The sequence below is a fragment of the Oncorhynchus nerka genome, linkage group LG15 (assembly GCF_034236695.1).
Source record: "Oncorhynchus nerka isolate Pitt River linkage group LG15, Oner_Uvic_2.0, whole genome shotgun sequence".
Lineage (NCBI taxonomy): Eukaryota > Metazoa > Chordata > Actinopteri > Salmoniformes > Salmonidae > Oncorhynchus > Oncorhynchus nerka.
This window is the reverse complement of record NC_088410.1, coordinates 5,991,234-6,017,421: the sequence shown is the minus strand read 5'-3', so window position 1 is coordinate 6,017,421 and position 26,188 is coordinate 5,991,234. Positions and strand designations below refer to the sequence as shown.

The 26,188-nt window shown below is 44.8% G+C and overlaps 2 pseudogenes; both read left to right on the top strand.

The window, feature by feature from the left end:
* The first annotated feature begins 2,752 nt into the window (after positions 1 to 2,752).
* Positions 2,753 to 26,188, top strand: part of LOC135560365 (zinc finger protein 239-like) — a 48,748-nt pseudogene continuing 25,312 nt past the window's right edge.
* On the top strand, positions 3,150 to 8,455 carry LOC135560276 (zinc finger protein 239-like; annotated as a pseudogene).

Genomic DNA, 26,188 nt, shown 5'->3' with positions numbered 1-26,188 from the left:
CTTAATTAACCAACAATGCAGTTTTAAGAAAAATAAGTGTTATGTATAAAATACAAATAATTTAGGTTAAAGAGCAGCAGTAAAATAACAGTAGCGAGGCTTTATACAGGTAACACCGGCACAGAGTCAATGTGGAGGCCATATACAGGTATTACCGGTACAGAGTCAATGTGGAGGCCATATACAGGAGGTACCAGTACAGAGTCAATGTGGAGGATATATACAGGAGGTACCAGTACATAGTCAATGTGGAGGGTATATACAGGAGGTACCAGTACATAGTCAATGTGGAGGGTATATACAGGAGGTACCGGAACAGAGTCAATGTGGAGGGTATATACAGGAGGTACCAGTACATAGTCAATGTGGAGGGTATATACAGGAGGTACCAGAACAGAGTCAATGTGGAGGGTATATACAGGAGGTACCGGAACAGAGTCAATGTGGAGGCTATATACAGGAGGTACCGGAACAGAGTCAATGTGGAGGCTATATACAGGAGGTACCGGAACAGAGTCAATGTGGAGGGTATATACAGGAGGTACCAGTACATAGTCAATGTGGAGGCTATATACAGGAGGTACCGGAACATAGTCAATGTGGAGGGTATATACAGGAGGTACCGGAACAGAGTCAATGTGGAGGGTATATACAGGATGTACCGGTACAGAGTCAATGTGGAGGCTATATACAGGAGGTACCGGAACAGAGTCAATGTGGAGGGTATATACAGGAGGTACCGGAACAGAGTCAATGTGGAGGGTATATACAGGATGTACCGGTACAGAGTCAATGTGGAGGCTATATACAGGAGGTACCGGAACAGAGTCAATGTGCGGGGACACAGGTGAGTCGAGGAAAAATACTACTCCTATTACAGAGCAAGTGGTAAAGATTCATATGACATCCATTGTTGGAGGACTGTAGCATCTAATGATGACACATGTAGCATCTCCACAGAGGAGCTCTGTCATGATTGTAGCAGGTTACTAACAAGTTACTTATATTAGCTGTGTTGACTATGACGTTACTTTAGCTAATATGGTGACAACGATGTAGGCTGTGTGTAGCAGTTATGAAATGGTTTGGTTTGGAAAGGTTTTAACTCCTGGTCACCTACAGCTGATGTGTTGTGCATTGACGTCCACAAGCGAAGGGAAAAGGTGAGCGAATTGATGTGAGAGGAAATACAACGTGGCAGTTGTGAAAGTGAACTGTGTTTACGCATCATCAGGGGTGAATTCATTCAGCCGATTCTGTTGCATGTGATGCATTTGCTCTATTGTTTACATTATGATTTGTATCGCATAGAGCGTGGCTTTAAGGGAAAAGTATGGTCACATCTAATAAAAACAAATGTGAGAGTATTAATTAACACAAATGTGTTTTAACACACTACCTATTCGTAGAAGTATTTATTCATCATCCACATATTCATTTTAAGCTTCTACGTCTGTGTACAGGAAAGTATTATTTGTAAGACGTAAGAGAAAATATATCTGTTTATTGTTAAATTATCATGACGTTCTTTCCAACACAAAAAGTGTAGTACCTATTGTTTCCAAACTGCGTTACCCACTCCAGCCAGCAGATGGCGTCTATCGGGTGATGCTTCTTGTGTGACGTATAATGGACTGGACGGGACATTCCTTCAGGAACAGGCGCCAACTCTTTCAACCACCTCGGTAGCCTGCTAGACAACATAAAACTGAAAGATTGATTCTTTAGACCATGTTATTGTACATTAGCTAATCTCAGTGTTTTAGACACATTTCGGTTGACGTATCTACTGGTGAACTTTAACCTAATGTGCTTGTTCAATTTGCAAACTTGTTAAAGATTGATACTGAGGTTAGCACTAGGCTAGTCGCTAATGCTAAATAACTAGCTAACATCCCTGACCATGAGCTCACTGAACTACTCCTCCCTTGCTAATGAAGAGGAGGTCTGCTTTACGGAGAAAGAATCTTTCAGAATGAAAAAGGAGGAAGAGGAGGCTGTTATGGTGAAAGAAGAGAAAGAACCTTTTAGAGAGGAAGAGGATGCTATCTTAATAAACGTGAAGGAGGAAGACGTTTTGGGAGTGAAAAAGGAGGAGACAGAAGATCCGATTGACACCAGTGAGTACTGTCTTAAAAACAAGGACACAAACTATGCAGTTGTTGAACTAATGTGGGGTTTTGAATGGGCATTCTTACTGTAGGAATTGTTAAATGGTCGATCTGCCATTGGTTCATATACTTTTGGGACTTTTCAATTAGATGTATTGAATTCTCCATGTGGTCGACATTAAAGTTCCCCTCATCTAGTATAACAGTCTTTTAAAATTCAATATGGCTGCGTATGTTCTACTTAAAATATAAAAAAGGCACCCATTTTGTGGAACAACCCTTTTACGTTTGCATCAAGATTGTTATTTTAGGCCGTTTTAGACATATTCATGCCTCTTGTAAGACTCTGTGATTGCAATAGAAGATCAGAAGTTTACCATCTGTTTGATGTTCTCATTCACACAGGAGAGAGACATGACTATGATGGATCCTCTGCGGAGCCTCAACAACATCCTGATGCTGACGAGGCAGAGAAGAGTCTCTCCAGATCAGAACACCAGATGGTACAGCTTCGTCTGGTCTAGCATACAGCTTGCTTTATCGGCTTGGGCTGGGTTTCTGTAGAGCACTTTATGACAACAGTGACATCAGCTTCCATAATGATGTGCATCTGTGTCCCCTCTTTATGGTTACCAGGACAACGCTAGCCCTTCCAGCCTCCCGGAGTCCATGTGTCGTGCCTCTCCCGGTCGCACCTTACTGCTGGGTATGAAGAGGTTGTCTGTGCTGCTGGTGGACTGCAGGAAAACAACGGCGCTTAGTGGAACTGTGAGAGGAGGAGAAGAGAAGAAAGGATCAGATTTGACTCATCAAAGTAAGTGCTGTAGTTTAGTTTGAACAAATACAATAGATCTGCCCACCGGTATCTGTTACCAGGACAACCAGCAGGAGTTCTGTTAGTTGACAGGAAGATAGACTGGTGGATATGGATGTTATGAATATCATAACACTGAAAAAGGATTCTGCCAATGAAAAGAGAGAAACCAATAGACCATATAAAACCTTGGTTAAAGTTTGGACTTTAAAGAGAATTTCAAGATGATCCAAAATGTCGTTCTGCCCCTGAACAGGTACCCACTGTTTTACAAAAAATAATTTGTTAGCTTTAAAACATTATAAGGTGCTTGTTTTATATCCTAAAACATTGCATTGCTGTCCCAGTCAACCCCCTATCTTTACAAGACTGTTGAACAGGCAAACTAAACTCTAGACACTGTTAATTAATGAACTAATACTGAGGAAAGCTGTGATCAGGTTTATAGGGAAGGACATTCAATAAACACAGCACTTAAAAGGACTGATTGGCTGAGAGAAATTGATGATGATAAAAATATTGTTTGGGCTGTTTTGTTAGACTTCAGTGCGGCTTTTGACATTATCGATCGTAGTCTGCTGCTGAAAAAAACGTATGGCTTTACACCCCTGCTATATTGTGGATAAAGAGTTCAAAAAAAAAACTAACCTTTTATTTAACTAGGCAAGTTGGTTAAGAACAAATTCTTATTTTCAATGACTGCTTAGGACTGCCTTGTTCAGGGGCAGAACGACAGAGTTTTACCATGTCAACTCGGGGATTCGATCCAGCAACCTTTTGGTTACTGGCCTACCGCTCTAACCACTAGGTTACCTGCCGCCCCAGAGCTACCTGTCTAACAGAACACAGAGAGTGTTCTTTAATGGAAGCCTGTACAACACAATCAAGGTAGAATCAGGAATTCCCCAGGGCAGCTGTTTGGCACCTACCTTTTTCAATCTTTACCAACGACATGCCAACAACATTTGAGTAAAGCCAGTGTGTCTGTATGCGGATGACTCAACACTGTACACGTCAGCTGCCACGGAAACTGAAATGACAGCAACACTTAACAAAGAGCTGCAGTGAGTTTCAGAATGGGTGGCAAGGAATAAGTTAGTCCTAAATATTTCAGATTACCTTAAATTACATGGCCTACTATGCTAATTCTGTAGCGGTATTGTTAGAGGGGGGTAAAGAAATATTTTGTTGGGGCGCCAGGCAGGTATTGACCCTAGTTCTTAAAGTTAGTTATTACCTGTTATAACATTATTATTATTAAATATTATTAAAACTGAAAGGATGAGAGTAGAATAGATAGAGAAACAAATTAGCACTTCCAGGACACATTCTAAAAACATTATGGAGTCTTAAAGGAGGACTGTAGCATCTAATGATGAAACATTATGGAGTCTTAATGGAGGCAGCATCTAATGATGAAACATTATGGAGTCTTAAAGGAGGACTGTAACATCTAATGATGAAACATTATGGAGTCTTAAGTCATCTAATGATGAAACATTATGGAGTCTTAATGGAGGACTGTAGCATCTAATGATGAAACCTTATGGAGTCTTAAAGGAGGACTGTAGCATCTAATGATGAAACATTATGGAGTCTTAAAGGAGGACTGTAGCATCTAATGATGAATTACTATGGAGTCTGATGCTTTAAAGGAGAAGTTTACCCAAAACGGCTGCAAAAACGTGACCCGTGACGTTGCTGGATGCGGGCCTCACTCTGCTGCTTTGCCAGTTAATTTGTTATTTTATTACAGCTAAGGCCTTTGTGTTTCACCTGGAGTTGTTTATTTATGTTTGAGAAAAGAAAAAAACTTTTCAACATATACAAAATAAACTCAGAAAAAAAAATTACGGATCTTTTTCAGGACTTTGTCTTGTTACTGATCTTTGTGTCTGTCTCTGTAAAAAATATATATAAAAATTGACATTCCTGCAGTCAGCATGCCAATTGCACGCTCCCTCTGAGACATTTGTGGCATTGTGACAAAACTGCACATTTTAGTGGCCTTTTATTTTCCCCAGCACAAGGTGCACCTGTGTAATAATCAAGCTGTTCAATCAGCTTCTTGATATGCCACACCTGTCAGGTGGATTATCTTGGCAGAGAATAAATGTTAACTAACAGGGATGTAAAAAATTCTGCAATCTTTTTTTTCAGCTCATTAAACATCCAACAGGTGAACACTTCACATTGTTTTATAATTTGTTTATTGTAGTTACTATCAGTTTTAGGAACATCTTTCCAAATATTTCACCTTAGTTTTTTACTTTACCCAAAATATGACATCAGCGATAGTCAAAATGTTGAAAATCTGTGAACGTCTAAATAAGAAATTGGGCCATTTAAACAGCAGGTGTCAAACCCTTTCAACAATGGGGAGATTTTACTGATGTGCTTTGTGTTTTCAACATAAAAACAAGTTTTGGACTAAAATTACTTATTTACTTATGTTATGTTTAAGGAAGTGTGTACAGACGTGGCCAAAAGTTTTGAGAATAACACAAATGTTAATTTTCACCAAATCTCCTGCCTCCGTTTGTATGATGGCAATTTGCATATACTCCAGAATGTTATGAAGAGTGTTCAGATGAATTGCAATTAATTGCAAAGTCCCTCTTTTCCATGCAATTGAACTGAGTCCCCCCAAAACTGGAAGCTTCAAAAGGAGGGTGGTGCTTGGAATCATTGTTCTTCATATGTCATCCACGGTTACCTGCAAGGAAACAGGTGCCGTCCTCATTGCTTTGCACAAAAGGGCTTCACAGGCAAGGATATAGCTGCCAGTAAGATTGCACCTAAATCAACCATTTATCGGATCATCAAGAACTTCAAGGAGAGCGGTTCAATTGTTGTGAAGAAGGCTTCAGGGCACCCAAGAAAGTCCAGCAAGTGCCAGGACCGTCTCCTAAAGTTGATTCAGCTGCGGGATCGGGGCACCAACAGTACAGAGCTCAGGAATGGCAGCAAGCAGGTGTGAGTGCATCTGCACGCACAGTGAAGTGAAGACTTTTGGTGTCAAGAAGGACAGCAAAGAAACCACTTCTCCCCAGGAAAAAACATCAGGGACAGACTGATATTCTGCAAAAGTTACAGGGATTGGACTGCTGAGGACTGGGGTAAAGTTATTTTGTCTGATGAATCCCCTTTCCGAATGTTTGGGGCATCCGGAAAAAAGCTTGTCCGGAGAAGACAAGGTGAGCGCTACCATCAGTCCTGTGTCATGCCAACAGTAAAGCATCCTGAGACCATTCATGTGTGGGGTTGCTTCTCAGCCAAGGGTGTGGGCTCACTCACAATGTTGCCTAAGAACACAGCCATGAATAAAGAATGGTACCAACACATCCTCCGAGAGCAACTTCTCCCAACCATCCAGGAACAGTTCGGTGACGAACAATGCCTTTTCCAGCATGATGGAGCACCTTGCCATAAGGCAAAAGTGATAACTAAGTGGCTCGGGTAACAAAACATCAATATTTTGGGTCCATGGCCAGGAAACTCCCCAGACCTTAATCCCATTGAGAACTTGTGGTCAATCATCAAGAGGCGGGTGGACAAACAAAAACCCACAAATTCTGACAAAATCCAAGGATTGATTATGCAAGAATGGGCTGCCGTCAGTGGCCCAGAAGTTAATTGACAGCATGCCAGGGCAGATTGCAGAGGTCTTGAAAAAGAAGGATCAACACTGCAAATATTGACACTGCATCAACTTCATGTCATTGTAAATAAAAGCCTTTGACACTTATGAAATGCTTGTAATTATACTTCAGCATTCCATAGTAACATCTGACAAAAATATCTAAAGACACTGAAGCAGCAAACTTTGTGGAAAGTAATATTTTTCATTCTCAAAACTTTTGGCAACGACTGTAGGTCGCATTCTGTATCATACAGCTATGAAAGTTATATATTTAGAACTACCTGCTCGATTGGAATCCAGTGACGTCTGTGTCTTGAGTGTCCTAGAACTGTTTAGTTTTTTGTGTTCTGACAAAAACAGAATGAATAAATAAGTAGTGGAAACATTATCAGTAATTACCAGGAAACTCTACAACATTTTTTAAAAATCACACTAAGATTGTTAAAACTGGACTTAGGTTATTGAGAGATCTGATTAGGATTTACCCTCGTAGCAAGGCCGTTTTATCATGTGGAGGTTTCATTCAGGTCTCTATTTTTTTTTAAACACTGTCTTTGGCAGGAGAAAGACCAGACTCGGAGGAACCAGAGCCAGGGACGTCCAAACCAGCAAGAAGACACCAGTGTTCCCACTGTGGAAAGGGTTGTAACCACTTAAGTGCGCTTAAACGACATGAGAGAATACACACAGCTCCAAGTGTGGAAGAATCATAAAGGAAACCTGAACCAACCACTGGGGAGAAGCCTTATCACCAGTGTGGAAAGGGTTTGGGGAAGCTGAAAGAGAGAATGCACACAGGGAGAATCCTTACCACTGCTCCCATTGTGGAAAGGGTTTAAAGATTTCGGGAAGCTGAAACGACATGAGAGAATACACACAGGGAGAAGCCCTACCACTGCTCCAAGTGTGGAAGGAGTTTTAGCCATAAAGGAAACCTGAACCAACATGAGAGACTACACACAGGGAGAAGCCTTACCACTGCTCCCAGTGTGGAAAGTGTTTCAACCAGTCAGGAGAGCTGAAACGGCATGAGAGAATGCACACAGGGGAGAATCCTTACCACTGCTCCCATTGTGGAAAGGGTTTTAACAATTTGGGGAAGCTGAAACGGCATGATAGAATTCACACAGGGGAGAAGCCTTACCACTGCTCCCTGTGTGGCAAGGGTTTTAACGATTTGGGGAAGCTGAAACGGCATGATAGAATTCACACAGGGGAGAAGCCTTACCACTGCTCTCAATGTGGAAAGATGTTTAGCCAGAAAGGACATCTGAAAGCTCATGAGAACATTCACACAGGGGAGAAGCCTTACCAATGTTCCCAGTGTGGAAAGTGTTTCAGCTGGGCAGGGGATCTTAAAAAACACGAAAGATTACACACAGGGGAGAAGCCTTACCACTGCTCCCAGTGTGGCAAGTGTTTTAACCAGTTAGGGGCCCTGAAACAGCACGAGAGAATACACACAGGGGAGAAGCCTTACCACTGCTCCCAGTGTGAAAAGGGTTTTAACAATTTGGGGAACCTGAAACAGCATGAGAGAATTCACAAAGGGGAGAAGGCTTACCACTGCTCCCAGTGTGGAAAGGGTTTTAACGATTTGAGGAATCTGAAACAGCATGAGAGAATTCACACAGTGGAGAAGCCTTAACACTGCTCGCAATGTGGAAAGATGTTTAACCAGAAAGGACACCTGAAAGCTCATGAGAACATTCACACAGGGGAGAAGCCTTACCAATGCTCCTAAGTGTATGTAATCGTTGGCTTCAACTGTAGCCCGGTCATTACTTTGGAAATTGTTGGATCAATATCCACCTTCATGATATGGATGAAGCCTGATTTGGAATGTCTGAGTAGTTCTATCTGATGTCATAATACACCCCTCTGATAATCAAGTGATATTTGGAATGTCTGCGTAGTTCTATATGATGTCATAATACACCCCTCTGATAGTGATACATTTGCTCCATTGTTTCCATGTCAGTTGGTTTCCCGCTCTGATGATTTATATCTGACAGAGGGGCTTTAAAGGAAATGTATGGTGACATCTTAGTGTGTCTTGAAATAGGATTATTAATCATAAACTCCTATAGCAACAATACACTGCAGCTTTGACATCAAGAAGAGAATGGGCTGATGGTTGGTGGTGCTACTCTATAGGTAAGGCTGTCCAATATGAATATTCAATACACACAATACGTTGACAGAGGAGGTTATGTACCACAGTCAAAGTCCTGCAATAAGAGCTAAGAGACTAATATTTGTGTGAACTATACATAGTTGTGTTCTGTGGTTGTCACTGAGTTGGCTGATATCCTATTTTATGGGGTCACTCCACAGTTAAGGCTGTACAGTGCCTATACAAAGTCTACACTTTGCTCCTTTCATATTTCTTTTGATCCTGACAAACTCCCCTGTCCCTGCCGGTGACAAGCATACCCATAACATGATGCTGCCACCACAATACTTATTGTGTGGTTAATGTGTGGTCTGTCTCCAGGTCATCAGACTGTTAAATAGACACCACTAGCCGGCCTCCTCACAGTACCCTGTCCTGAACATTAGTCACTGTTACTAGCTGTCTACCACCCAGTACTCCACCCTGTATTCTAGTCAAGGCTCATCCTATATAACTACTGCTGTTCACACCTTTCCTATTAAAATACGGTCCATAATGTCTAGACACACCATCATATACATTGTAAACAAACTGTATACATTTATATACCAGACTCTGACTTTGCTCGTTCTACTGTTTATATATTTCTAAATGCTTAAAAGAAATTTACCATTTCTAAACAAAGATAATAGACAAGTAGAATGGGACAGGTTTCTTATACTAGCTTTACTTATTTGGTGAAGAGACTCCAGGGACGGAGATGAAGGCTGGAGGAATGAAGATCAGACAGTAGTGCTGGTCCTGTGGTCAGGTGGGGGAGTGGTCGAGGCAGCTGGTACCTCCTGTATATAGCCTCCACATTGACTCTGTACTGGTACCTCCTGTATATAGCCTCCACATTGACTCTGTACTGGTACCTCCTGTATATAGCCTCTACATTGACTCTGTACTGGTACCTCCTGTATATAGCCTCCACATTGACTCTGTACTGGTACCTCCTGTATATAGCCTCCACATTGACTCTGTACTGGTACCTCCTGTATATAGCCTCCACATTGACTCTGTACTGGTACCTCCTGTATATAGCCTCCACATTGACTCTGTACTGGTACCTCCTGTATATAGCCTCCACATTGACTCTGTACTGGTACCTCCTGTATATAGCCTCCACATTGACTCTGTACTGGTACCTCCTGTATATAGCCTCCACATTGACTCTGTACTGGTACCTCCTGTATATAGCCTCCACATTGACTCTGTACTGGTACCTCCTGTATATAGCCTCCACATTGACTCTGTACTGGTACCCCCTGTATATAGCCTCCACATTGACTCTGTACTGGTACCCCCTGTATATAGCCTCCACATTGACTCTGTACCGGTACCCCTGTATATAGCCTCCACATTGACTCTGTACTGGTTCCTCCTGTATATAACCTCCACATTGACTCTGTACTGGTACCCCTGTATATAGCCTCCACATTGACTCTGTACTGGTACCCCTGTATATAGCCTCCACATTGACTCTGTACTGGTACCTCCTGTATATAGCCTCCACATTGACTCTGTACTGGTTCCTCCTGTATATAGCCTCCACATTGACTCTGTACTGGTATATAGCCTCCACATTGACTCTGTACTGGTACCTCCTGTATATAGCCTCCACATTGACTCTGTACTGGTTCCCCCTGTATATAGCCTCCACATTGACTCTGTACTGGTACCCCTGTATATAGCCTCCACATTGACTCTGTACTGGTACCCCCTGTATATAGCCTCCACATTGACTCTGTACTGGTACCCCCTGTATATAGCCTCCACATTGACTCTGTACTGGTACCCCCTGTATATAGCCTCCACATTGACTCTGTACTGGTACCTCCTGTATATAGCCTCCACATTGACTCTGTACTGGTACCTCCTGTATATAGCCTCCACATTGACTCTGTACCGGTACCCCCTGTATATAGCCTCCACATTGACTCTGTACCGGTACCCCCTGTATATAGCCTCCACATTGACTCTGTACTGGTACCTCCTGTATATAGCCTCCACATTGACTCTGTACTGGTACCTCCTGTATATAGCCTCCACATTGACTCTGTACTGGTACCTCCTGTATATAGCCTCCACATTGACTCTGTACTGGTACCTCCTGTATATGGCCTCCACATTGACTCTGTACTGGTACACCCTGTATATAGCCTCCACATTGACTCTGTACTGGTACCTCCTGTATATAGCCTCCACATTGACTCTGTACTGGTATATAGCCTCCACATTGACTCTGTACTGGTACCTCCTGTATATAGCCTCCACATTGACTCTGTACTGGTACCTCCTGTATATAGCCTCCACATTGACTCTGTACTGGTACCCCCTGTATATAGCCTCCACATTGACTCTGTACTGGTACCCCTGTATATAGCCTCCACATTGACTCTGTACTGGTACCCCCTGTATATAGCCTCCACATTGACTCTGTACTGGTACCCCCTGTATATAGCCTCCACATTGACTCTGTACTGGTACCCCCTGTATATAGCCTCCACATTGACTCTGTACTGGTACCCCCTGTATATAGCCTCCACATTGACTCTGTACTGGTACCTCCTGTATATAGCCTCCACATTGACTCTGTACTGGTACCTCCTGTATATAGCCTCCACATTGACTCTGTACCGGTACCCCTGTATATAGCCTCCACATTGACTCTGTACTGGTACCTCCTGTATATAGCCTCCACATTGACTCTGTACTGGTACCTCCTGTATATAGCCTCCACATTGACTCTGTACTGGTACCTCCTGTATATAGCCTCCACATTGACTCTGTACTGGTACCTCCTGTATATAGCCTCCACATTGACTCTGTACTGGTACCTCCTGTATATAGCCTCCACATTGACTCTGTACTGGTACCTCCTGTATATAGCCTCCACATTGACTCTGTACTGGTACCTCCTGTATATAGCCTCCACATTGACTCTGTACTGGTACCCCCTGTATATAACCTCCACATTGACTCTGTACTGGTACCTCCTGTATATAGCCCCCCACATTGACTCTGTACTGGTACCTCCTGTATATGGCCTCCACATTGACTCTGTACTGGTACCCCCTGTATATAGCCTCCACATTGACTCTGTACTGGTACCTCCTGTATATAACCTCCACATTGACTCTGTACTGGTACCCCCTGTATATAGCCTCCACATTGACTCTGTACTGGTACCCCCTGTATATAGCCTCCACATTGACTCTGTACTGGTACCCCCTGTATATAGCCTCCACATTGACTCTGTACTGGTACCCCTGTATATAGCCTCCACATTGACTCTGTACTGGTACCCCCTGTATATAGCCTCCACATTGACTCTGTACTGGTACCCCCTGTATATAGCCTCCACATTGACTCTGTACTGGTACCCCCTGTATATAGCCTCCACATTGACTCTGTACTGGTACCCCTGTATATAGCCTCCACATTGACTCTGTACTGGTACCTCCTGTATATAGCCTCCACATTGACTCTGTACTGGTACCCCTGTATATAGCCTCCACATTGACTCTGTACTGGTACCCCCTGTATATAGCCTCCACAATGACTCTGTACTGGTACCCCCTGTATATAGCCTCCACATTGACTCTGTACTGGTACCTCCTGTATATAGCCTCCACATTGACTCTGTACTGGTACCTCCTGTGTATAGCCTCCACATTGACTCTGTACTGGTACCCCCTGTATATAGCCTCCACATTGACTCTGTACTGGTACCCCTGTATATAGCCTCCACATTGACTCTGTACTGGTACCCCTGTATATAGCCTCCACATTGACTCTGTACTGGTACCCCTGTATATAGCCTCCACATTGACTCTGTACTGGTACCCCCACTGTAATATAGCCTCCACATTGACTCTGTACTGGTACCTCCTGTATATAGCCTCCACATTGACTCTGTACTGGTACCTCCTGTATATAGCCTCCACATTGACTCTGTACTGGTACCTCCTGTATATAGCCTCCACATTGACTCTGTACTGGTACCTCCTGTATATAGCCTCCACATTGACTCTGTACTGGTACCTCCTGTATATAGCCTCCACATTGACTCTGTACTGGTACCTCCTGTATATAGCCTCCACATTGACTCTGTACTGGTACCTCCTGTATATAGCCTCCACATTGACTCTGTACTGGTACCTCCTGTATATAGCCTCCACATTGACTCTGTACTGGTACCTCCTGTATATAGCCTCCACATTGACTCTGTACTGGTACCTCCCTTATATAGCCTCCACATTGACTCTGTACTGGTACCCCTGTATATAACCTCCACATTGACTCTGTACTGGTACCTCCTGTATATAGCCTCCACATTGACTCTGTACTGGTACCTCCTGTATATGGCCTCCACATTGACTCTGTACTGGTACCCCTGTATATAGCCTCCACATTGACTCTGTACTGGTACCTCCTGTATATAACCTCCACATTGACTCTGTACTGGTACCCCTGTATATAGCCTCCACATTGACTCTGCAATTGGTACCCTGTATATAGCTCCACATTGACTCTGTACTGGTACTCCCTGTATATAGCTCATTATTGACTCTGTACTCACTCTGTATATAGCCTCCACATTGACTCTGTACTGGTACCCCTGTATATAGCCTCCACATTGACTCTGTACTGGTACCCCTGTATATAGCCTCCACATTGACTCTGTACTGGTACCCTGTATATAGCCTCCACATTGACTCTGTACTGGTACCCCTGTATATAGCCTTGGCCACTGACCCTGACTCTTTCTTCGGTACCTCCTGTATAGCTCATTACTGACTCGTACCGGTACCCCCTGGGCGTATAGCCTCCACATTGACTCTGTACTGGTACCTGTATAGCCTACACTGACTCGTACTGGTACCTCCTGTATATAGCCTCCACATTGACTCTGTACTGGTACCTCCTGTATATAGCCTCCACATTGACTCTGTACTGGTACCCCCTGTATATAGCCTCCACATTGACTCTGTACTGGTACCTCCTGTATATAGCCTCCACATTGACTCTGTACTGGTACCTCCTGTATATAGCCTCCACATTGACTCTGTACTGGTACCTCCTGTATATAGCCTCCACATTGACTCTGTACTGGTACCTCCTGTATATAGCCTCCACATTGACTCTGTACTGGTACCTCCTGTATATAGCCTCCACATTGACTCTGTACTGGTACCTCCTGTATATAGCCTCCACATTGACTCTGTACTGGTACCCCCTGTATATAGCCTCCACATTGACTCTGTACTGGTACCCCCTGTATATAGCCTCCACATTGACTCTGTACTGGTACCTCCTGTATATAGCCTCCACATTGACTCTGTACTGGTACCTCCTGTATATAGCCTCCACATTGACTCTGTACTGGTACCTCCTGTATATAGCCTCCACATTGACTCTGTACTGGTACCTCCTGTATATAGCCTCCACATTGACTCTGTACTGGTACCTCCTGTATATAGCCTCCACATTGACTCTGTACTGGTACCTCCTGTATATAGCCTCCACATTGACTCTGTACTGGTACCTCCTGTATATAGCCTCCACATTGACTCTGTACTGGTACCCCCTGTATATAGCCTCCACATTGACTCTGTACTGGTACCCCCTGTATATAGCCTCCACATTGACTCTGTACTGGTACCTCCTGTATATAGCCTCCACATTGACTCTGTACTGGTACCCCCTGTATATAGCCTCCACATTGACTCTGTACTGGTACCTCCTGTATATAGCCTCCACATTGACTCTGTACTGGTACCTCCTGTATATAGCCTCCACATTGACTCTGTACTGGTACCTCCTGTATATAGCCTCCACATTGACTCTGTACTGGTACCTCCTGTATATAGCCTCCACATTGACTCTGTACTGGTACCTCCTGTATATAGCCTCCACATTGACTCTGTACTGGTACCTCCTGTATATAGCCTCCACATTGACTCTGTACTGGTACCTCCTGTATATAGCCTCCACATTGACTCTGTACTGGTACCTCCTGTATATAGCCTCCACATTGACTCTGTACTGGTACCTCCTGTATATAGCCTCCACATTGACTCTGTACTGGTACCTCCTGTATATAGCCTCCACATTGACTCTGTACTGGTACCTCCTGTATATAGCCTCCACATTGACTCTGTACTGGTACCTCCTGTATATAGCCTCCACATTGACTCTGTACTGGTACCTCCTGTATATAGCCTCCACATTGACTCTGTACTGGTACCTCCTGTATATAGCCTCCACATTGACTCTGTACTGGTACCTCCTGTATATAGCCTCCACATTGACTCTGTACTGGTACCTCCTGTATATAGCCTCCACATTGACTCTGTACTGGTACCTCCTGTATATAGCCTCCACATTGACTCTGTACTGGTACCTCCTGTATATAGCCTCCACATTGACTCTGTACTGGTACCTCCTGTATATAGCCTCCACATTGACTCTGTACTGGTACCTCCTGTATATAGCCTCCACATTGACTCTGTACTGGTACCTCCTGTATATAGCCTCCACATTGACTCTGTACTGGTACCTCCTGTATATAGCCTCCACATTGACTCTGTACTGGTACCCCTGTATATAGCCTCCACATTGACTCTGTACTGGTACCTCCTGTATATAGCCTCCACATTGACTCTGTACTGGTACCTCCTGTATATAGCCTCCACATTGACTCTGTACTGGTACCTCCTGTATATAGCCTCCACATTGACTCTGTACTGGTACCTCCTGTATATAGCCTCCACATTGACTCTGTACTGGTACCTCCTGTATATAGCCTCCACATTGACTCTGTACTGGTACCTCCTGTATATAGCCTCCACATTGACTCTGTACTGGTACCTCCTGTATATAGCCTCCACATTGACTCTGTACTGGTACCTCCTGTATATAGCCTCCACATTGACTCTGTACTGGTACCTCCTGTATATAGCCTCCACATTGACTCTGTACTGGTACCTCCTGTATATAGCCTCCACATTGACTCTGTACTGGTACCTCCTGTATATAGCCTCCACATTGACTCTGTACTGGTACCCCTGTATATAGCCTCCACATTGACTCTGTACTGGTACCTCCTGTATATAGCCTCCACATTGACTCTGTACTGGTACCCCTGTATATAGCCTCCACATTGACTCTGTACTGGTACCTCCTGTATATAGCCTCCACATTGACTCTGTACTGGTACCTCCTGTATATAGCCTCCACATTGACTCTGTACTGGTACCTCCTGTATATAGCCTCCACATTGACTCTGTACTGGTACCTCCTGTATATAGCCTCCACATTGACTCTGTACTGGTACCTCCTGTATATAGCCTCCACATTGACTCTGTACTGGTACCTCCTGTATATAGCCTCCACATTGACTCTGTACTGGTACCTCCTGTATATAGCCTCCACATTGACTCTGTACTGGTACCTCCTGTATATAGCCTCCACATTGACTCTGTACTGGTACCCCTGTATATAGCCTCCACATTGACTCTGTACTGGTACCCCTGTATATAGCCTCCACATTGACTCTGTACTGGTACCTCCTGTATATAGCCTCCACATTGACTCTGTACTGGTACCTCCTGTATATAGCCTCCACATTGACTCTGTACTGGTACCTCCTGTATTTAGCCTCCACATTGACTCTGTACTGGTACCTCCTGTATATAGCCTCCACATTGACTCTGTACTGGTACCTCCTGTATATAGCCTCCACATTGACTCTGTACTGGTACCTCCTGTATATAGCCTCCACATTGACTCTGTACTGGTACCTCCTGTATATAGCCTCCACATTGACTCTGTACTGGTACCTCCTGTATATAGCCTCCACATTGACTCTGTACTGGTACCTCCTGTATATAGCCTCCACATTGACTCTGTACTGGTACCTCCTGTATATAGCCTCCACATTGACTCTGTACTGGTACCTCCTGTATATAGCCTCCACATTGACTCTGTACTGGTACCTCCTGTATATAGCCTCCACATTGACTCTGTACTGGTACCTCCTGTATATAGCCTCCACATTGACTCTGTACTGGTACCTCCTGTATATAGCCTCCACATTGACTCTGTACTGGTACCTCCTGTATATAGCCTCCACATTGACTCTGTACTGGTACCTCCTGTATATAGCCTCCACATTGACTCTGTACTGGTACCTCCTGTATATAGCCTCCACATTGACTCTGTACTGGTACCTCCTGTATATAGCCTCCACATTGACTCTGTACTGGTACCTCCTGTATATAGCCTCCACATTGACTCTGTACTGGTACCTCCTGTATATAGCCTCCACATTGACTCTGTACTGGTACCTCCTGTATATAGCCTCCACATTGACTCTGTACTGGTACCTCCTGTATATAGCCTCCACATTGACTCTGTACTGGTACCTCCTGTATATAGCCTCCACATTGACTCTGTACTGGTACCTCCTGTATATAGCCTCCACATTGACTCTGTACTGGTATATAGCCTCCACATTGACTCTGTACTGGTACCTCCTGTATATAGCCTCCACATTGACTCTGTACTGGTACCTCCTGTATATAGCCTCCACATTGACTCTGTACTGGTACCTCCTGTATATAGCCTCCACATTGACTCTGTACTGGTACCTCCTGTATATAGCCTCCACATTGACTCTGTACTGGTACCTCCTGTATATAGCCTCCACATTGACTCTGTACTGGTACCTCCTGTATATAGCCTCCACATTGACTCTGTACTGGTACCTCCTGTATATAGCCTCCACATTGACTCTGTACTGGTACCCCCTGTATATAGCCTCCACATTGACTCTGTACTGGTACCTCCTGTATATAGCCTCCACATTGACTCTGTACTGGTACCCCTGTATATAGCCTCCACATTGACTCTGTACTGGTACCCCTGTATATAGCCTCCACATTGACTCTGTACTGGTACCTCCTGTATATAGCCTCCACATTGACTCTGTACTGGTACCCCTGTATATAGCCTCCACATTGACTCTGTACTGGTACCTCCTGTATATAGCCTCCACATTGACTCTGTACTGGTACCTCCTGTATATAGCCTCCACATTGACTCTGTACTGGTACCTCCTGTATATAGCCTCCACATATGACTCTGTACTGGTACCTCCTGTATATAGCCTCCACATTGACTCTGTACTGGTACCCCTGTATATAGCCTCCACATTGACTCTGTACTGGTACCTCCTGTATATAGCCTCCACATTGACTCTGTACTGGTACCTCCTGTATATAGCCTCCACATTGACTCTGTACTGGTACCTCCTGTATATAGCCTCCACATTGACTCTGTACTGGTACCTCCTGTATATAGCCTCCACATTGACTCTGTACTGGTACCTCCTGTATATAGCCTCCACATTGACTCTGTACTGGTACCTCCTGTATATAGCTCTCCACATTGACTCTGTACTGGTACCTCCTGTATAGCCTCCACATTGACTCTGTACTGGTACTCCTGTATATAGCCTCCACATTGACTCTGTACTGGTACCTCCTGTATATAGCTCTCCACATTGACTCTGTACTGGTACCTCCTGTATATAGCTCTCCACATTGAATTCTGTACTGGTACCTCCTGTATATAGCCTCCACATTGACTCTGTACCGGTACCTCCTGTATATACCCTCCACAATGACTCTGTACTGGTACCCCCTGTATATACCCTCCACATTGACTCTGTACTGGTAATACCTGTATATAGTCTCCACATTGACTCTGTACTGGTACCCCCTGTATATAGTCTCCACATTGACTCTGTACTGGTACCCCCTGTATATAGTCTCCACATTGACTCTGTACTGGTACCCCCTGTATATAGCCTCCACATTGACTCTGTACTGGTACCTCCTGTATATAGCCTCCACATTGACTCTGTACTGGTACCTCCTGTATATAGCCTCCACATTGACTCTGTACTGGTACCTCCTGTATATAGCCTCCACATTGACTCTGTACTGGTACCTCCTGTATATAGCCTCCACATTGACTCTGTACTGGTACCTCCTGTATATAGCCTCCACATTGACTCTGTACTGGTACCTCCTGTATATAGCCTCCACATTGACTCTGTACTGGTACCTCCTGTATATAGCCTCCACATTGACTCTGTACTGGTACCCCTGTATATAGCCTCCACATTGACTCTGTACTGGTACCCCCTGTATATAGCCTCCACATTGACTCTGTACTGGTACCCCCTGTATATAGCCTCCACATTGACTCTGTACTGGTACCCCTGTATATAGCCTCCACATTGACTCTGTACTGGTACCTCCTGTATATAGCCTCCACATTGACTCTGTACTGGTACCTCCTGTATATAGCCTCCACATTGACTCTGTACTGGTACCTCTTGTATATAGCCTCCATTGACTCTGTACTGGTACCCCCTGTATATAGCCTCCACATTGACTCTGTACTGGTACCTCCTGTATATAGCCTCCACATTGACTCTGTACTGGTACCTCATGTATATAGCCACCACATTGACTCTGTACTGGTACCTCATGTATATAGCCTCCACATTGACTCTGTACTGGTACCCCTGTATATAGCCTCCACATTGACTCTGTACTGGTACCCCTGTATATAGCCTCCACATTGACTCTGTACTGGTACCTCTGTATATAGCCTCCACATTGACTCTGTACTGGTACCTCCTGTATATAGCCTCCACATTGACTCTGTACTGGTACCTCATGTATATAGCCACCACATTGACTCTGTACTGGTACCTCCTGTATATAGCCTCCACATTGACTCTGTACTGGTACCCCCTGTATATAGCCTCCACATTGACTCTGTACTGGTACCCCCTGTATATAGCCTCCACATTGACTCTGTACTGGTACCTCCTGTATATAGCCTCCACATTGACTCTGTACTGGTACCTCCTGTATATAGCCTCCACATTGACTCTGTACTGGTACCTCCTGTATATAGCCTCACATTGACTCTGTACTGGTACCTCCTGTATATAGCCTCCACATTGACTCTGTACCGGTAATACCTGTATACAGCCTCCACATTGACTCTGTACTGGTACCTCCTGTATATAGCTCCACATTGACTCTGTACTGGTACCTCCTGTATATAGCCTCCACATTGACTCTGTACTGGTACCCCCTGTATATAGCCTCCACATTGACTCTGTACTGGCACCTCTTGTATTTTGCCTCCACATTGACTCTGTACTGGTACCTCCTGTATATAGCCTCCACATTGACTCTGTACTGGTACCTCTTGTATTTTGCCTCCACATTGACTCTGTACTGGTACCTCCTGTATATAGCCTCCACATTGACTCTGTACTGGTACCTCCTGTATATAGCCTCCACATTGACTCTGTACTGGTACCTCCTGTATATAGCCTCCACATTGACTCTGTACTGGTACCTCCTGTATATAGCCTCCACATTGACTCTGTACTGGTACCTCCTGTATATAGCCTCCACATTGACTCTGTACCGGTAATACCTGTATACAGCCTCCACATTGACTCTGTACTGGTACCTCCTGTATATAGCCTCCACATTGACTCTGTACTGGTACCTCCTGTATAGCCTCCACATTGACTCTGTACTGGTACCCCCTGTATATAGCCTCCACATTGACTCTGTACTGGTACCTCTTGTATTTTGCCTCCACATTGACTCTGTACTGGTACCTCCTGTATATAGCCTCCACATTGACTCTGTACTGGTACCTCTTGTATTTTGCCTCCACATTGACTCTGTACTGGTACCTCCTGTATATAGCCTCCACATTGACTCTGTACTGGTACCTCCTGTATATAGCCTCCACATTGACTCTGTACTGGTACCTCCTGTATATAGCCTCCACATTGACTCTGTACTGGTACCTCCTGTATATAGCCTCCACATTGACTCTGTACTGGTACCTCCTGTATATAGCCTCCACATTGACTCTGTACTGGTACCTCCTGTATATAGCCTCCACATTGACTCTGTACTGGTACCTCCTGTATATAGCCTCCACATTGACTCTGTACTGGTACCTCCTGTATATAGCCTCCACATTGACTCTGTACTGGTACCCCTGTATATAGCCTCCACATTGACTCTGTACTGGTACCCCCTGTATATAGCCTCCACATTGACTCTGTACTGGTACCTCCTGTATATAGCCTCCACATTGACTCTGTACTGGTACCTCCTGTATATAGCCTCCACATTGACTCTGTACTGGTACCCCCTGTATATAGCCTCCACATTGACTCTGTACTGGTACCTCTTGTATTTTGCCTCCACATTGACTCTGTACTGGTACCTCTTGTATTTTGCCTCCACATTGACTCTGTACTGGTACCTCTTGTGTATTTTGCCTCCACATTGACTCTGTACTGGTACCTCCTGTATATAGCCTCCACATTGACTCTGTACTGGTACCTCCTGTATATAGCCTCCACATTGACTCTGTACTGGTACCTCCTGTATATAGCCTCCACATTGACTCTGTACTGGTACCCCCTGTATATAGCCTCCACATTGACTCTGTACTGGTACCTCCTGTATATAGCCTCCACATTGACTCTGTACTGGTACCTCCTGTATATAGCCTCCACATTGACTCTGTACTGGTACCTCCTGTATATAGCCTCCACATTGACTCTGTACTGGTACCTCCTGTATATAGCCTCCACATTGACTCTGTACTGGTACCTCCTGTATATACCCTCCACATTGACTCTGTACTGGTACCTCCTGTATATAGCCTCCACATTGACTCTGTACTGGTACCTCCTGTATATACCCTCCACATTGACTCTGTACTGGTACCTCCTGTATATAGCCTCCACATTGACTCTGTACTGGTACCTCCTGTATATAGCCTCCACATTGACTCTGTACTGGTACCCCCTGTATATAGCCTCCACATTGACTCTGTACTGGTACCCCTGTATACAGCCTCCACATTGACTCTGTACTGGTACCTCCTGTATACAGCCTCCACATTGACTCTGTACTGGTACCCCCTGTATATAGCCTCCACATTGACTCTGTACTGGTACCTCCTGTATATAGCCTCCACATTGACTCTGTACTGGTACCTCCTGTATATAGCCTCCACATTGACTCTGTACTGGTACCTCCTGTATATAGCCTCCACATTGACTCTGTACTGGTACCTCCTGTATATAGCCTCCACATTGACTCTGTACTGGTACCCCCTGTATATAGCCTCCACATTGACTCTGTACTGGTACCTCCTGTATATAGCCTCCACATTGACTCTGTACTGGTACCTCCTGTATTTTGCCTCCATTGACTCTGTACTGGTACCCCTGTATATAGCCTCCACATTGACTCTGTACTGGTACCCCCTGTATATAGCCTCCACATTGACTCTGTACTGGTACCCCCTGTATATAGCCTCCACATTGACTCTGTACTGGTACCCCTGTATATAGCCCCCACATTGACTCTGTACTGGTACCCTGTATATAGCCTCCACATTGACTCTGTACTGGTACCTCCTGTATATAGCCTCCACATTGACTCTGTACAGGTACCTCCTGTATATAGCCTCCACATTGACTCTGTACCGGTACCCCCTGTATATAGCCTCCACATTGACTCTGTACTGGTACCTCCTGTATATAGCCTCCACATTGACTCTGTACTGGTACCTCCTGTATATAGCCTCCACATTGACTCTGTACTGGTACCTCCTGTATATAGCCTCCACATTGACTCTGTACTGGTATATAGCCTCCACATTGACTCTGTACTGGTACCTCCTGTATATAGCCTCCACATTGACTCTGTACTGGTACCTCCTGTATATAGCCTCCACATTGACTCTGTACTGGTACCTCCCTTATATAGCCTCCACATTGACTCTGTACTGGTACCCCCTGTATATAACCTCCACATTGACTCTGTACTGGTACCTCCTGTATATAGCCTCCACATTGACTCTGTACTGGTACCTCCTGTATATGGCCTCCACATTGACTCTGTACTGGTACCCCCTGTATATAGCCTCCACATTGACTCTGTACTGGTACCTCCTGTATATAACCTCCACATTGACTCTGTACTGGTACCCCCTGTATATAGCCTCCACATTGACTCTGTACTGGTACCCCCTGTATATAGCCTCCACATTGACTCTGTACTGGTACCCCTGTATATAGCCTCCACATTGACTCTGTACTGGTACCCCCTGTATATAGCCTCCACATTGACTCTGTACTGGTACCCCCTGTATATAGCCTCCACATTGACTCTGTACTGGTACCCCTGTATAGCCTCCACATTGACTCTGTACTGGTACCCCCTGTATATAGCCTCCACATTGACTCTGTACTGGTATATAGCCTCCACATTGACTCTGTACTGGTACCTCCTGTATATAGCCTCCACATTGACTCTGTACTGGTACCCCCTGTATATAGCCTCCACATTGACTCTGTACTGGTACCCCCTGTATATAGCCTCCACATTGACTCTGTACTGGTACCTCCTGTATATAGCCTCCACATTGACTCTGTACTGGTACCTCCTGTATATAGCCTCCACATTGACTCTGTACCGGTACCCCCTGTATATAGCCTCCACATTGACTCTGTACTGGTACCTCCTGTATATAGCCTCCACATTGACTCTGTACTGGTACCTCCTGTATATAGCCTCCACATTGACTCTGTACTGGTACCTCCTGTATATAGCCTCCACATTGACTCTGTACTGGTACCTCCTGTATATAGCCTCCACATTGACTCTGTACTGGTACCTCCTGTATATAGCCTCCACATTGACTCTGTACTGGTACCTCCTGTATATAGCCTCCACATTGACTCTGTACTGGTACCTCCCTTATATAGCCTCCACATTGACTCTGTACTGGTACCCCCTGTATATAACCTCCACATTGACTCTGTACTGGTACCTCCTGTATATAGCCTCCACATTGACTCTGTACTGGTACCTCCTGTATATGGCCTCCCACATTGACTCTGTACTGGTACCCCTGTATATAGCCTCCACATTGACTCTGTACTGGTACCTCCTGTATATAACCTCCACATTGACTCTGTACTGGTACCCCCTGTATATAGCCTCCACATTGACTCTGTACTGGTACCCCCTGTATATAGCCTCCACATTGACTCTGTACTGGTACCCCCTGTATATAGCCTCCACATTGACTCTGTACTGGTACCCCTGTATATAGCCTCCACATTGACTCTGTACTGGTACCCCCTGTATATAGCCTCCACATTGACTCTGTACTGGTACCCCCTGTATATAGCCTCCACATTGACTCTGTACTGGTACCCCCTGTATATAGCCTCCACATTGACTCTGTACTGGTACCCCCTGTATATAGCCTCCACATTGACTCTGTACTGGTACCTCCTGTATATAGCCTCCACATTGACTCTGTACTGGTACCCCCTGTATATAGCCTCCACATTGACTCTGTACTGGTATATAGCCTCCACAATGACTCTGTACTGGTACCCCTGTATATAGCCTCCACATTGACTCTGTACTGGTACCTCCTGTATATAGCCTCCACATTGACTCTGTACTGGTACCCCCTGTATATAGCCTCCACATTGACTCTGTACTGGTACCCCCTGTATATAGCCTCCACATTGACTCTGTACTGGTACCCCCTGTATATAGCCTCCACATTGACTCTGTACTGGTACCCCCTGTATATAGCCTCCACATTGACTCTGTACTGGTACCCCCTGTATATAGCCTCCACATTGACTCTGTACTGGTACCCCCTGTATATAGCCTCCACATTGACTCTGTACTGGTACCTCCTGTATATAGCCTCCACATTGACTCTGTACAGGTACCTCCTGTATATAGCCTCCACATTGACTCTGTACCGGTACCCCCTGTATATAGCCTCCACATTGACTCTGTACTGGTACCTCCTGTATATAGCCTCCACATTGACTCTGTACTGGTACCTCCTGTATATAGCCTCCACATTGACTCTGTACTGGTACCTCCTGTATATAGCCTCCACATTGACTCTGTACTGGTACCTCCTGTATATAGCCTCCACATTGACTCTGTACTGGTACCTCCTGTATATAGCCTCCACATTGACTCTGTACTGGTATATAGCCTCCACATTGACTCTGTACTGGTACCTCCCTTATATAGCCTCCACATTGACTCTGTACTGGTACCCCTGTATATAACCTCCACATTGACTCTGTACTGGTACCTCCTGTATATAGCCTCCACATTGACTCTGTACTGGTACCTCCTGTATATGGCCTCCACATTGACTCTGTACTGGTACCCCCTGTATATAGCCTCCACATTGACTCTGTACTGGTACCTCCTGTATATAACCTCCACATTGACTCTGTACTGGTACCCCCTGTATATAGCCTCCACATTGACTCTGTACTGGTACCCCCTGTATATAGCCTCCACATTGACTCTGTACTGGTACCCCTGTATATAGCCTCCACATTGACTCTGTACTGGTACCCCCTGTATATAGCCTCCACATTGACTCTGTACTGGTACCCCCTGTATATAGCCTCCACATTGACTCTGTACTGGTACCCCCTGTATATAGCCTCCACATTGACTCTGTACTGGTACCCCCTGTATATAGCCTCCACATTGACTCTGTACTGGTACCCCCTGTATATAGCCTCCACATTGACTCTGTACTGGTACCTCCTGTATATAGCCTCCACATTGACTCTGTACTGGTACCCCCTGTATATAGCCTCCACATTGACTCTGTACTGGTACCCCCTGTATATAGCCTCCACAATGACTCTGTACTGGTACCCCCTGTATATAGCCTCCACATTGACTCTGTACTGGTACCTCCTGTATATAGCCTCCACATTGACTCTGTACTGGTACCTCCTGTGTATAGCCTCCACATTGACTCTGTACTGGTACCCCTGTATATAGCCTCCACATTGACTCTGTACTGGTACCCCCTGTATATAGCCTCCACATTGACTCTGTACTGGTACCCCCTGTATATAGCCTCCACATTGACTCTGTACTGGTACCCCCTGTATATAGCCTCCACATTGACTCTGTACTGGTACCCCCTGTATATAACCTCCACATTGACTCTGTACTGGTACCCCCTGTATATAGCCTCCACATTGACTCTGTACTGGTACCTCCTGTATATAGCCTCCACATTGACTCTGTACCGGTACCTCCTGTATATAGCCTCCACATTGACTCTGTACCGGTACCCCCTGTATATAGCCTCCACATTGACTCTGTACTGGTACCTCCTGTATATAGCCTCCACATTGACTCTGTACTGGTACCTCCTGTATATAGCCTCCACATTGACTCTGTACTGGTACCTCCTGTATATAGCCTCCACATTGACTCTGTACTGGTACCTCCTGTATATAGCCT